At 43.1% G+C, this 14,930-nt stretch overlaps 1 long non-coding RNA gene across 1 annotated transcript in view; it reads right to left on the bottom strand.

Annotated features, from left to right (window-relative positions):
* The window catches only part of LOC107967857 (uncharacterized), a 28,159-nt gene that overhangs the window by 2,605 nt on the left and 10,624 nt on the right, over window positions 1–14,930 (bottom strand). The window lies entirely within an intron of this gene.

Raw genomic sequence — 14,930 nt, 5'->3', positions numbered from 1 at the left:
TGGGGTGCTCCCTCTAAGGGAAGGAGGCAGACATTTAAGCAGTCTACCTACTTATTCAATCTCCTTACTTGCTATCTTTAGTTAGCTTGGGCTGCTATAACAAAAATGCCATAGGTGGTATGGCTTAAATAACAAACATTTCTCACACTTCTGGGGACTGGGAAGTCTAAGATCAAGTGCCAGCTGATTTGGTTCCTGGTGAAGACCCTCTTTCTAGTTGGCAGATAGATCCCTTCTTGTATATTCACATGATGTGGCAGAAAGTGAGTGCTGGTCCCTTCATCTCCTTATAAGAGTACTAATATCATCTTAGGGGCTCCATGCTCATGACCTCACCCAAACCTAATAACTCCCAAAGGTCCTACCTCCAAATGTCAACACACTGGGGTTTAGGGCTTCAACATACAAATTTGGGGAGAATACAAACATTCAGTCTTTAACACTTGCTATAGGTTTATTTAGATTCTGTATTTATTGTTGAGTCAATTTCAGTAGTTTGTGTCTTTCTAGGAATTTTCCCATTTCATTTAGTTATCTGATTTGTTGGCATATAATTGTTTAAAGTATTCCCTTAAAATCCTTTTTATTTGTGTAAGGTCAGTGGTGATGTCCCCTCTTTCATTCCTGAGTTTAGAAACTTGGCTCTTCCCTTTTTTTCTTGGTCAGTGTAGCTAAAAATTTACCTATGTAGTAACCTTCAACAATGCTCTTCATTTCTTTACATGGAGTCAAGCTATTGCAAGAGTTCTTTCATTTCAACCTGAAAGAACTCCTGTTAGTATTTCTCATAGAGAAGTTATTCTAGTTATTTTTCATTAATTTTTTTGTTTATCTTGAAATGTTTACATTTCTCCTTTTTTTTTTTTTTTTTTTTTTTTTGTTGTTGTTGTTGTTGTTGTTGTTGAGACCGAGTCTTGCTCTGTGACCAGGCTGGAGTGTAGTGGCGCTATCTCAGCTCACTGCAACCTCCACCTCCTGTGTTCAAGCAATTCTCCTGCCTCAGCCTCCCGGGTAGCTGGGACTACAGGTGCACACCACCACATCTGGCTAATTTTTTTGTGTTTTTAGTACAGACGGGGTTTCACCATGTTGGCCAGGATGGTCTCAATCTCTTGACCTCATCATCCGCCCACCTCTGCCTCCCAAAGTGCTGGGATTACAGGCGTGAGCCACTGTGCCCAACCTCTCCTTCATTTTTGAAGGATAGTTTTGCTTAATATAAAATTCATGATTGACAGCCTTATTCTTTCAGGATTTTCAATTTGTCGTCTCACTGCCTTCTGATATGAAGCTAGCTATTAGTCTCATTAATGAGCCCTTGCATGATTAGTCGTTTTTCTGTTACAACTTTTAATCTCTCTTTGTCTTTGACTTTTAGCAATTTGATAATAATGCATGTAGATGTCTTTGAGTTTATCCTACTTCAAGCTTATTGAGTTTCTTGGGTGGGAAGATTATTTTTCATCAGCTTTTGGCAGTCTTTATCCATTATTTCTTTAAATATTCTTTCTGTTCCTTTCTCTCTCCTCTCTCTCTGTGAGTCCCATTATGCACATGTTGGTGTGTTTGATGGAGACCCACACATCTCTGAGGTACAGTTCTTTTTTCTTTCTATTACTTAGATTGAATAATCTCAACCTACCTTCAAGTTTGCTGATTTTTTTCTTTTGCTGGCTCATATTTGCTGGTGAGACTCTCTAGTGATTTTTAATTTCAGTTTTTGTACTTTTCAACTTCAGAATTTCTATTTGTTTATTTTTATAATTGTGACTCATTGATAGTCTCTATTTGTGAGACATTGTTGCAATATATTTAAACAATTAATTTTTAGACATAATTTTTAGATATAATTTTCTTTAATTATGTTCTTTGAATATATTTATAATAGTTGATTTAAATTCTCTGTCTGATAAATTTAACATATGGGCTTCCTCTGGGAGAGTTTCTGTCAACTGTGTTTCCTTGTGTAGGGGCCATACTGACATGTTTCTTCGCATAGCTTTTAATTTTTTATTTAAAACTGGACATTTTAAGTAATAAAATGTGGCAACTCTGAAAATGAGATACTCCTTCCCTCCCACCCATCCTTCCTAAGTTTGTTATTTTTGCTGTTGTTTACTTAGTGAACTAAGTGCTACTGTTTGTTTCCTAGAATAATTCTGTAAAGTCTATCATCTTTGTCATGTGCAGCCTGTATTCAACTAGCTTGGTGATTGGCTAATAATTGGAGAGTGGTTTATTTAAATGCCTTGAAGCAATTAATCTCCCATCCTATGCCATGGGTTCTATATTTGTTGGGACATATCTTCAGTTCCCAGCAGTTTACAACTCTGCTAACCCTTCAGTTCTTGCTGTGCAGAGCCTCAATGTCAGCCAGAGATGAGAGATGTGGACTTTCTCACGTCTTTCCTGGGCATATGCATATCGCCTATATATGCTCATGTCCTAGATCCACAGGAATATGTTAAACTTTTACAAAGATCCCAGTGGATATTTCATTCCTTAGATTTTTTTTTAAGTTTCTTGGCCAGCCCTTTGCCCCAGGTGGTATCACTGACTCAAGCAGCTTAATGTGAAACCGTTGCAGCTGACTGTTTTTTGAAAAATACCCTAGGAGTAGGGCTTTTCTGAGTGAACTCTGAGTCAGGCAAATAAAGATAAGTCCTGTGAATGAGGCTTTTCCAGGGAGGTCAGAGAGTGACAATTCTCTGGAGATGGAGCTTTTAGGGGGCACTCCAAGCCTATCCTGCCCCTCTCCAGTTAGTTGTGGCAAGACTGCTAATTTTCACAGGTATCAGGGCTCCAAGGCTGTTGATTTTCAAGGCTACCACAGAGCTGGGGCAAGGGGAATGAGAATTGAGCACACAAAAATATCACAAATCTTGCTTTTTCTTGTCAAGATTAACCCAATTTTTTAAATAAATACTTATTGAATTTTTACAAGCTTTTGATTAATTTCCAGAGTTATGGAAATAATTGAGAAATGCAACTTTTGCCAGTGTTCCAGTTGCTTTTACAAAGGAGTAGATATTCAGAGATCTTTACTCTGTCAGTCTGAAGGGCTTTCTCCCTTATAAGGATTTGAAGGGCATGGCTTGCAGATCCTCTCTATTAAAATATAGAACTTCGGGCCAGGTGCAGTGGCTCACGCCTGTAATTCCAGCACTTCTGGAGGCTGAGGTAGGTGGATCACTTGAGGTCAGGAGTTCAAGGCCAGCCTGGCCAACACGGTGAAACCTCATTTCTACTAAAAATACAAAAATTAGCTGGGTGTGGTGGCATGCACTTGTAATCCTAGCTACGCAGGAGGCTGAGACAGGAGAATTGCTTGAACCCGGGAGGCAGAGGTTGCAGTGAGCTGAGCTCGCACCACTGCACTCCAGCCTGGGCAACAGAGCAAGACTGCATCTCAAAAAAAAACATAGAACTTCTTAAAATCTTAGGGCATTGTCCCACAGAGCATCACTGGGTGGGTGCTCAAGGTAGAGAAGGCCTTATCTCTAAGATAATCATGAATGTGACTTTGGATTAATGAAGTGGATATAAATTGAGACATAAAAAGCACACAAAGTTTTAAAATGATTTTTCCAGTTTAGATTGAAGGGGACAGCACAAAATGAAGAGGATTTTAGACTCCAAACCCTCTACAAGAAGAGAACAGGCTTGGAAAATCACTCAGCTATAAACATGAGCTGTTTTATATATGAAAAGAATAACTTAGAAGGCAATACCAAGAGCTCAAGAGCCCAAGAGCCCAGAGGGGAAAGTGAAGAGACACTCAGAACAATTTCCAAAGAGTAGAATTAAAGCTAATTATAACTGGCAATAGGAACCCAGATAGATTTCAGAATTGCTATGGACCAGTGACTGCTATATGCCTCTTTATGAACTGAAGTGTCTGTAACTTATGTATGCCTAACTGACCACTGTATGTTGGATATGTGGGGGGAAGAAATCTTACCTCTTTAATTCACAGTTCTTCAGATCAAGAGGAACATATTAAAGTTTATCCTTGAAGACCACACCTGAGTATCCTCATTTACACCTGGACCTGATTTAAGTTATGATACCTACTCTTCAAGCTGATACCATAATAGGCTAAGCCTTAGGAGTCTTGAAGACAAGTACATTTTGCATATGAGAGGGATGTGAATTGTTGTGGCCAGAGGGTGGACTGTGGCAAGTTGTATTTTTCAAAAATAATCAAAACAATATATTTTATCCTACATACTTTTCTTACAACATTATCTTGTAACATGGTTTAGATCTGTGTCCGCACCCAAATCTCATGTCCAATTGTAATCCCCAATGTTGGAGGTGGGGCCTGATGGGAGGTGATTGGATCACCTCCCACCAGGGGGTGAATTCTGGTGGGGGTGGGTCCTTCATGAAGGGTTTAGCATCATCCCCTTGGTGCTGTCTTGTGATAGCATTCTCATGATATCTGGTTGTTTAAAAGTATGTAGCACCTCCCCGCCCCCACTTGGTCCTGCCTTTGCCATGTAAGACACCTGCTACTGCTTTGCCTTCCACTATGAGTAAAAGCTCCCTGAGGCCTCCCCAGAAGCAGCTGCTGCCATGCTTGTGTATAGCCTATGGAACCATGAGCCAATTAAACCTCTTTTCTTTATAAATTACCCAGTCTCAGGTAGTTTTTTATAGCAGTGCAAGAATGAACTAATACAGAAAATTGGTACCAAGGAGTAGGGCATTGCTATAAACATACCCAAAAATGTGGAAGTAGCTTTGGAACTGGGTAACAGGCAGAGGTTGGAACAGCTCAAAGGGCTTAGAAGAAGACAGGAAGATTAAGGAAAATTTGGAACTTCCTAGAGACTTGTTAATTTGTTGTGACCAAAATGCTGATAATTATATGGACAGTGAAGTCCAGGCTGAGGAGGTCTCAGATGGAAATTAGAAACTTATCGGGACCTGGAGTAAAGGTCACTTTTGCTATGCTTTAGCAAAGAACTTGGAGGCATTGTGCCCCTGCTCTAGGGATCTGTGAAACTTTGAACTTGAGAGTGATGATTTAGGATATCTGGCAGAATAAACGTCTAAGCAGCAAAGCATTCAAGATATGACCTGGCTGTTTCTAACAACCTCATATGCATGAGCATAATTCTTTGTTGATGCTCATATGCATGAGCAAAGAAATAACCTAAAACTAAAGCTTACATTCAAAAGGGAAGCAGAGCATAAAAGTTTGAAAATTTTGCAGGCTGGCCATGTGGTAGAAAAGAAAAAAAAACATTTTCTGGGGAGAAATTCAAACTGGCTGCAGAAATTTGCATAAGTAAAGAGGCACCAAATGTTAATAGTCAAGATGATGGGAGAAATGCCTCAAAGGCATTTCAGAGACCTTCAAGGAAACCCCTCCCATCACAGGCCCAGATGCCTATGAGGAAAGAATGATTTTGTAGGCTAGACCCAGAGCCCTGCTGCCCATTGCAACCTTGGGACACTGCTGCCTGAATCCCAGCTGCTCCAACTCCAGCTGTGGCTCAAAGGGGCCCAGGTACTGCTCAGGCCACTGCTCTGGAGGGTACAAGCCATAAGTTTTGGCAGTTTCCACATGGTATTAAAGACTGTGAGTGTGCAGAGTACAAGACTTGAGGCTTGGGAGCCTCCACCTAGATTTCAGAGGATGTACGGAAAAGCCTGGATATCCAGGCAAAAGCCTAATGCAGGGATGGAGCCCTCATGGAGAACCTCTATTAGGGCATTGCAGAGGGAAAATGTGGGATTAAAACCCCCACACAGAATCCCCACTGGGGCAGTGCCTAGTGGAGCTGTGAGAAGAGGGCCATTGTCCTCCAGACCCCAGAATGGTAGATACGGCAACAGCTTGCACCCATCACCTGGAAAAGCTGAAGGTACTCAGCACCAGCCCATGAGAGCAGTAACAGGTCCTGGAAAGCCACAGAGCTGCCCAAGGCTTTGGGAGACCACCCCTTGCACCAGTGTGCCCTGGATGTGAGATGTGGGGTCCAAGGAGATTATTTTGAAGGCTTAAGATTTAATAACTGCCCTCTGGGTTTCAGATTTGCACGGGGCCCATAGCCCCTTTCTTTTAACTTATTTCTCCCTTTTGGAAAGTGAGTATTTACCCAATGCCTATACCCCAATTTTGTCTTGAAACAACTAACTTGTTTTTGATTTTATAGGCTCATAGGAGGAAGAGATCTGTCTTGTAGACTTTGAAATTTGAACTTTTGAGTAATGCTGGAAGGAGTTAAGACTTTAGGGGACTATTGGGAAGGCATGATTGTATTTTGCAATGTGAGAAGGACATGAGATTTGAGAGAGGCTGGGGCAGAATGATATGGTTTGGATTTGTGTCCTGCCCAAATCTCATATCAAATCATAATCCACAATGTTGGAGGTGGGACCTGGTGGGAGGTAACTGAATCATTGGGATGGATATTTCATGAATGGTTTAGCATCATCCCATTGGCACTGTCTCATGGTAGAGTTCTCATGGGATCTGGTTGTTTAAAAGTGTGTAGCACCTCCCCCAACCCCTTGATCCTGCTCCTGCCATGTAAGACTCCTGCTCTTGCTTTGCCTTCCACAATGAGTAAAACCTCCCTGAGACCTCCCCAGAAGCAGATGCTGCCGTGCTTCCTGTACAGCCTGTGGAACCATGAGCCAATTAAACCTCTTTTCTTTATAAATTACCCAGTCTTGGGTATCTCTTTATAGCAGTGTAAGAACAGACTGATACACCTTGACATTCTTCCCATTGAGTGCTGGTGTCTATGTCCCCTCCCCTTGAACATAGGCAGGACTTGTGTCTGCCTCTACCAATAAAATAAGAAAAAAATGACACTGTAATTTCCAAAAATAAATTATAAAAATTTCATGTACTGCTGCCTTGTTCTTCAGGGGCACATGCTCTTGGAACCCAGCCACTATGCTCTGAGAAAATCCAAAATATTCCATGTAAAGAGACCACATGGAGAGGCTACATGTAGGTTTTCTTGCCAACAACTGAGTTGAGATCATAGCCAATAGGCAGCATCAACCACAAAACATGTGACTCCTTACATCTCCAGATGACTGTAAACCGTAGCTGTTGAGTCACCCCTGCAGTCTTCAAGTCTTCCCAGATGAGCCCCCAGGTGTTCTAAGGGAGACAAGCCATCTCTTCTATGCCCTGTCCAAATTTCTGGTTTCCCACAGAAACTATAAAGGATTATTAATGATTGTTGTTGTTTTCGGCCACTAAACTTTGGGATTATTTGTTATGCAGCAATGGACAATAGAAACATATGCCTAAACAATATGGTTTAAAACTCTTATGCCTGGACCTTTGAGGAGCTTCATTTTTTGAATGTTGCTGCTATGAATATTCTTGCACATTTCCCCTGGTGCACATGTTAAGAGTGTCCTTTGGCTACGTACTTAAGAGTAGAACTGCTGTTTATGAGATATTCAATTTACAAAATAATGCCAATTGATTTTCAAAGAGGTTGTACTAAGTTACATTCCCTTCAACAAGGTGTAAGAAATCCTGTTGATCTCTCACCTTAGGGCTCTCACACTGGCTGTCCCTTCTGTCTGGAATGTTCTTCCCCTAGGCATTTGCACAAGCCACTTCCTCATGCTCTTCAAGTCTTTCTCAAGTGTCACACTCTAAATAAGGTACATCCTGAATGCTCCATTTAATTGGAAAATTATCCCACCATCACTCTCAGTTGTTCTTTTTCTCCTATATATTTCCCCTTCTAGCATAAGATACAACTTACTTAATTATTACATTTATTGTCTATTCTCTATCTCCTCCCAAAAGAATGTAAGCTACCACAAGAACTGGCATTTTTATCTTCTTTGTTTGTTGCCATATCCTGAGCACCTGAAAGAGAATCCAGTGTATCAACAAAAAGAGTCAAACTCTATAGAATCTTTGAAGAGATTTATTCTAAGCCAAATATGAGTGACCAATGGTCCATGACACAGCCCTCAGGAAATCCTGAAAACATGTGCCTGAGGTGGTCAGGGTATGGCTTGGTTTTTGTACATTTTAGGGAGACATCATACATCAGTCAATACATGTAAGATGTACATTGGTTTGTTCTAGAAAGGTGAGACAACTGGATGTGGGGGGCTTCCAAGTAACAAGCAAATTCAAAGATTTTCTGACTGGCAATTGGTTGAGTTACTATCAGTGAAAAGGAACATCTGGGTTATAATAAGGGGTTGTGGAGATCAAGGTTTTATCATGCAGATGATGCCTCCAGGTAGGAAGCTTCAGAGAGAATAAACTCTATCGGACTTAAAGAGTTTGTTCTATCAGTAATTCCAAAAGAGAGGACAGTGTAATGAGGCATGTCTGGCTCCCCCTTCCTACCATGGCCTAAAACTCGTTTTTCAGGCTAACTTTGGAATGTCCTTGGCCAAGAGAAGGAGTCCATTCAGACGGGTGGGTGGGGCCTTAGAATTTTATTTTTGGTTTACAAGTGCAAAGTAGGGCTCAATACATTTTTATCAAATATGTAAGTGACTGTCTAATTGTTTCCAATTCCCTATGTTAACAAGCTGTAATATTTGCTAATTGAATAGATATATGTTAATTCACTATTGTCTTTATTTTTCCTTGATAACTAATGAGGTTGAATATCTCTTCATGTATTTATTCACCATATATATTTCCTTTTCTGTGAAACCCTTGTTTATGTCATTTATCCATTTCCTTATTGAGTTGTTTGATCTCCTTTTATTGAATTATGGTAGTTCTTATATATAATATGAACTGAACCTTTGCAACTTACATGCATCCCAAATATTTTCTCCTAATATGCAACTTGTCTTTAAGATATCAAATAAACAAATTATTTATTGTAATATAATCAATGTTATGGTAAATATTTTGTGTGTGCCTTGTTTAAGAATAAACTATTCTTCTTGTCAAAGCATCAAGGCTGGAGAGACAGTCCTTTCTAAAACTTTCATTTTAGTTAAAACATTTTAAAATGTAATTTATTGACCACAGAGGAATCTGTGCATGAAATCCCAGGTATTAAAAGGACCTCTGGGCCCCTCCAGAGAGACAAGCCCATCCACCCAAGCCCCAGGGCCCTCTCCCTTTCATTCAGCCTCCTCACCTTCTCCCCTCTAGCAATGTAATGAGAGACTACTCCATTAATCACTCCTAAGAGCTGCCAGGTGGACAAGAGGTGGGGGGAAGAGTTTGCCCAAGGGAAAAGGGCTCCGGTTTAAAAATCCCAACTGCAGAAGTACCCCTCTCCCGTTAGAGACTGTGGGCAAGTTCCAACGGAGGATTCTAAGGGGCCCCTTGGGGGGTTGATATGCAGCAAAAAGGGTGATAACGATGTGGGTGGGGGAAAGGTAATATACTAAGGAGAGCTCAGGCAAAAGCAGAAAAGTCTGCCCTTTTCAGAAAGAGACACCCTTGCAGGTAGGACCCAGTAACCTCTATGCCTCTAACACAGTAACATCTGGAATGGCCCGTGCACATTGCAAGGGTTTCTAGAAATGAGTGGAGAGCTAAGGACGGGAGGGGAAGGCGATGGATCCTGCGAGCCCAGGGGCAATCTACAGGAGTGTTCAGACCTTGGCATTGTCACTAACTGAGCACAGCTTCCAGAGGCCTCCTCGGCTTCACCACCCAAGGACAAAGTTTATTTTTCCTTTATGGAGAAAAAAAAAAAGGGAAATTTCAAAACATAAACACCAGAAGCTCTCCCTGTCTATCTCCCTAAAATTAGCTAGGCTATCAGTGTATAACCGGCAGGGATTTCCCTTCAACCATATGATTCACCACATCTTATTTGAAGTGTTCAGACTCTGCCTCCAGTGAATATTCGGTTTTGACACTCTCTGTCATCACTGCTGAGAACAGAAGCAATAACCAGTTGCTGCTGCCAGGGCTCAGGGCTCCAGTAAACGTCCTGCCTCAAGTCCTTGCTGCCCACAGAAAGACAGACTTGTGCTGAGCACTGGACTGAGAACCAAAAGAACTTATCCTGGTCCCAATTCTTCCCTTAATTTGATTGGTGTTTGGGCAAATCATTTCCCCTCATCTATATAAGGAGTTAGCCCTTTGTTCTGAGATGAGGCAAGAAATTGATAGGCCATCGGGCAGAGAAAACAGGGTCCAGGCCTGCCCATTATCTCATACCATATGTGGCAGAAAGGGTAAAATGCACCTCTGTATCTGGTAAAATGACATGAGGCGCCCACAGGAAGCCCACCTAGCTCAGAGCACATTCCCCAGCCCGGCAGCTGTCACGGGACATGTGATCCCAGGGAATCTCCTCTCAAGGCTCCCTGCCGCTCACCAGCCCTGTGCCATTTCAGGAAATATGGTCCCTTGAGCAGGCAAACAGCACCAAGGTCCCTGTGGTTTTAGCCCCGAGGGGACCTACCTCGTTCACAAGGTGCTGAGTCCCTTGGCCCTAGTTCGAGCATCTAAGGTGTGGCAGTGGGAGGGGGACACAAGTCCTACCTTCAAGGATCTCCCAGTCTGAGGAAGAAATCATCCATTATGATTCTTCTAAACAGTGGGGTTAAGTCCCTGCAGTCAGGCTGGAAGCCTCCCCGAGAAAGTTCAGAAAGTTCCTGAGTTCAGGAAGTCCCCCTCTGATGGGGGAGATGAGAACAGGGTTGCCAAGTTTACTGAATAAAAATATAGGACGCCCAGTTAACTGTGAATAGAAATTTAGTGAATAAAAGTATAGGACAGTCAGTTAAATTTGAACTTCAGATAAACAAGGAATCATTTTTTAGGATGAGGATAACTCATGCAATACTTGGGACATACTTAAACTTAAAAAAAAATGATTCCTTATCTATCTGAAATTCAAATTTAACTGGACATCTTGCATTTTTTCTGGCAACCCTAGGACAAAACAAAGTCACAAGGCCCAAACCTAAGGTAACATAGGTGAGCAGGTAAAAAAGTCACAAACTGAGTCATAGTGCTGATGGGAACAGGAAATAAAGGCTCACTCAATGTCTGCAGACTGCTGCTGGGGTCTGGCAGGCTGCCCAGGAAAGCACAGGTCGCCTGGAAGGCCTCAGACTCGGCCCCAGCCTCACACTGCTGCTGGCTCCATCTCTGTGTGGGTAGCAGAGTCTGGGACCCTGGGAGGGCATTCCAGGGGCTTGGCAACCAGCTGCAACCTCTCCAGCCAGAGGTGAGGCAAGGCCCACTGTGGGACAGGATCACAGCAGGGCCCATGAGGGAGTGGGTGCCAAGACCTGGGAGTGCAGATGGGCACCCAAGGAATGGTGTGTGCTTTCAAAATAGAGTGATGAGAAGTTTTCTTTCTTGCCAGGAAATAAACCTCTGTGAGACTGCTGCTAAGGGTGCTGGTGACTGGGTGACCTGAGAGCTAGGGAAACTACAAAACAGGAAATGGGTGCAATCCAGAGCTGAAGCCCCGTATTCCAAAGGTCTCAGCTCCCCAGGAAACTGGAGGACCGAGGCCCCGATCCAGCCTGTCTCATCCCAGAAGTCTGGCACCAAAAAGTCCCCAGACAGCATTTCACCCCCACACCCATGGATTCCCTAGCAGCCAGCATGTGACGCCCACACAAAGCAGTCAGAAGAGCAGTTCTCCGAGTCAAGAACAATCTTGTGTCATCTAACCACTGCTCTCCATTAGGTCTGTCAACTCCTCCATTTAGGGCAGTCAGAGTTTCATCCTTGAATGTGAGACTGAGATGCAGTCTTCACAAAGACAGTTTTCCAGAGACAGTTTTAGCAACTTACTTAGGAAGACGACTCAGCTTCCACAGGCCTGAGGTTTGAGAACAGCTAATGCTAGCCAGTCACAGAAAGGAGGCTGAAGTCCAGGGAACTGTCTGGTGTCTCCTCTCCCAAGCCCAGGTCTTCCTCTTTCTCAGCCCTGAGTACCAGGCTCCTACCCCTGCTGTCCCATTGTAAGGAAGGCTGAGGATGTCCGAACGGCCCAGAGCATTCAGGCCAGCTCTCACCACTTCTAAGAGGTGGCCAGTGCAGCTCGCTTTGAGGAGCTTGAGGAGGATGGAGGGGGGCGGCCCTAACAACAAGAATTACCACTGCTATTCTCACTAGTAACCCAGCTCTAACTCTATGTCAGGCAATGCTAAGCACTCCATACACACTGTCTCATTTAACGCACAAACAGCCCTGTGCAGTGGGCACCGTTGACTTCATTTTACAGACAGGGACTTGGAGCCACAGGTATCTATCAGTCTCGACAGTTAACACTCAGGACAAGTCAGGTAGAGTTAACACTCAGGACGAGTCTCACTGGTAGAAACCAGTGAGACTAGCCCATCTCAGACTTTGGAAGTCATCATCCATTGGGGTTAAATCCCTGATTCTTGGGAGCACGGTAAAAGGCTCCCAATGTCCCAGATTCTGCCACCCACACCGGGAAGCAGCCAGCAGCAGCGTGGGGCTGGGGCAGTCTGAGGCGTTCCAGATGACCTGTGCTTTCCTGAGCAGCCCACCAGGCTCAGCAGTACCCTGCGGACATCGAGCGACCCTTTATTTTCTGTCCCCATCAGCATTACGATGGTTTGTGAGCCAGGCTCCAAGTCCCTGCAAAGCTGCTGTCTGACAGCAGGGGGCGCCAATGTCTGGGGAAAATCTACCTGCCGCAAAAAATCCAGACAATTGGTGCTGAGGAATGTAAAGGTTCCAGGGAAAAGGTGGGCAAATTTGATCTCTTGGGCTTGACAGGCCCCAGGAAAGAAATTCAAAACAAAACTGTCTTGTGGTGCGGGCACTCAGCCCCAGATTTAGTGAGTGTTAATCCCATGTTTTTGAGCCTCCTTATCGGCATCCCAGAGTTTAGCAAATGTCCCTTGGGGAAAACCTGTCTTACCTTTAGGGCTCCTCTGGTTTCTAGTCTGTCATGCCTTTCCCGAGAGACTGCTACAACCTCTGTTTCCTCTCTCCCTCCTCAGAGTCTCGCTGGCTTAGGTCAAGCCCTCACCCAAGCTCTGAATAGGCAAATGCCCAGAGGGAAGAAAGTGAGGTGGGATGAGGGCCTAGGAAGGATGCTTCCTTCTCTAGTTCAGTTGTCCTGCTCGTTGCTTCCACTGCTCTCCATTGTCTTTAAATATGGGATTTTCACAATTGATCCACTTTTCTCTATTATTGCAATAGTAGCAGTGGCGGCCCGTTGCAGTTTTCTATATCCTACCCAGGGGCAACAGTGCAGCTTTTCGCTCTAAGCTTCTGTTTCCTCATTTGTGAAATGATGATAATATGTAAACATTAAGTGAGGGGAAGTATGTGTATCAGCCTGCTTAGTGCCCAGAACATAGGACGCCCTCAGTAAAGTATAACCTTTGGTCCGCCCCGGAAAGGATGTGCAGGGTAAAGGCGGCCGTGTGGACCCTGGTGAACAGCACTGCCCTTGGAGTCAGTGGCTTGTACTTGAATCCCAGCTCCCCAATTTGTAAGCTATGTGGCCTTGAATAAGTCGCTTAACCTCTTCTAGCCTCATTTTGTCCTCAGTCAAATGAGAAAAACTAACGTCAGTTTTATAATATTGCAAGGATCCACGGAAGCATCACATGTGAAGCCCTTAGCTCCGTGCCTGGCTCTTGGTACGTACTCAGCGTAACTAGTAGCACATCTTATTTCACTCACTATCTGAAATAAGGGCAGCTACAATAAAGCACTATATAGCATTTGGAGAGTGCCTACCAGAAACCAAATCTTATGATGAATATCAGAAAGGTATCCTCTCAGTACACTCCGGCTCACAACAAAATACCGTAAACTGTATAGCTTTTAAACAACAGAAATTTATTTCTCGAAGTCCTGGAGGCTGGAAAGTGCAAGATCAAGGTGCTGGCAGATTCGATGTCTGGTGAGGGCCCGCTTTCTGGTTCATGGATAGTGCCTTCTGTGTCCTCACATGGTAGAAGGGGAAGGGGTTTTCTTTCAGACCTCTCTCATGTGGGCACTCATCCCATTCATGAGCCCCACCCCATAACCTAATAACCTCCCAAAGGCCCCATCTCCTAATACTATCAACTTTGAGGTTTCGATTTTAACATATGAATGGGGGGGACACAAACATTCAGGTGTAAAGTAATAATAGATACTTCTTACATTATGTATTAATTTAGCAACTTTCTGAAGTGCCTTGACATTGATTATCTCTTCGCATTCACAGGTTCAACCAACTGTGAATCTAAAATATTTTCTTTTAAAAAATGGATGTGTCTATACTGAACATTTTTCTTGTTGTCATTTCCTAAACAATACAACATAACAATTATTTACATAACATTTACATTGTATTAGGTATTTTAAGTAATCTAAAGAGTATCTGAAGTACACAGGAAGATGTGTGTAAGTTATATGCACATACTACACCATTTTACATAAAGGACTTGAGCATCCATGGACTGGGGTATCTGCAGGCAGTCCTGTAGCTGCTCCACCATGGACATCAAGGGACAGCTATATTTAGTGGAACAGATATCATCCCCATTTTTAAAATGAGTAAATTAAGTTTCAGTGAAGTTAAATGAATTAGCCAATGTCCACCCAGCTACAAAGGGGCAGAACCAGGAAAAGAGTTAGCCTTTATACCCCTAGTTCCTGCTTTCAAGAATGTAACCATTCTATCACAAAATAGGCCTCAGTAGGAGAATATAATCAAGTGGCAGGAGGTCAACATTAGACAGGAGTACAACAGAAAGCCAGAGAAAGAAGAACTGTAGGAAAGCATGTTAGCAAAAACCATGCTTATGTGTGCTGTTAAACTATTCCAGCCATCAAATGCTAGTGCAGACCAGAGCCCTAAAGGGAGCAGAGGAAGCTCAGAAATCGTATTGTGAGAAGAAGGCTAGGAACACAGGTTCATCTCTCAGGTGGTCTGACAAGGTCAGACTTCACTTTTTAAAACGTACTCATTCCACAAAAATTTTTTGGCATTGGGTACACATGGACA

The sequence above is a fragment of the Pan troglodytes genome, chromosome 1, assembly GCF_028858775.2.
Source record: "Pan troglodytes isolate AG18354 chromosome 1, NHGRI_mPanTro3-v2.0_pri, whole genome shotgun sequence".
Lineage (NCBI taxonomy): Eukaryota > Metazoa > Chordata > Mammalia > Primates > Hominidae > Pan > Pan troglodytes.
This window is presented reverse-complemented; position numbering and strand designations above follow the sequence as displayed.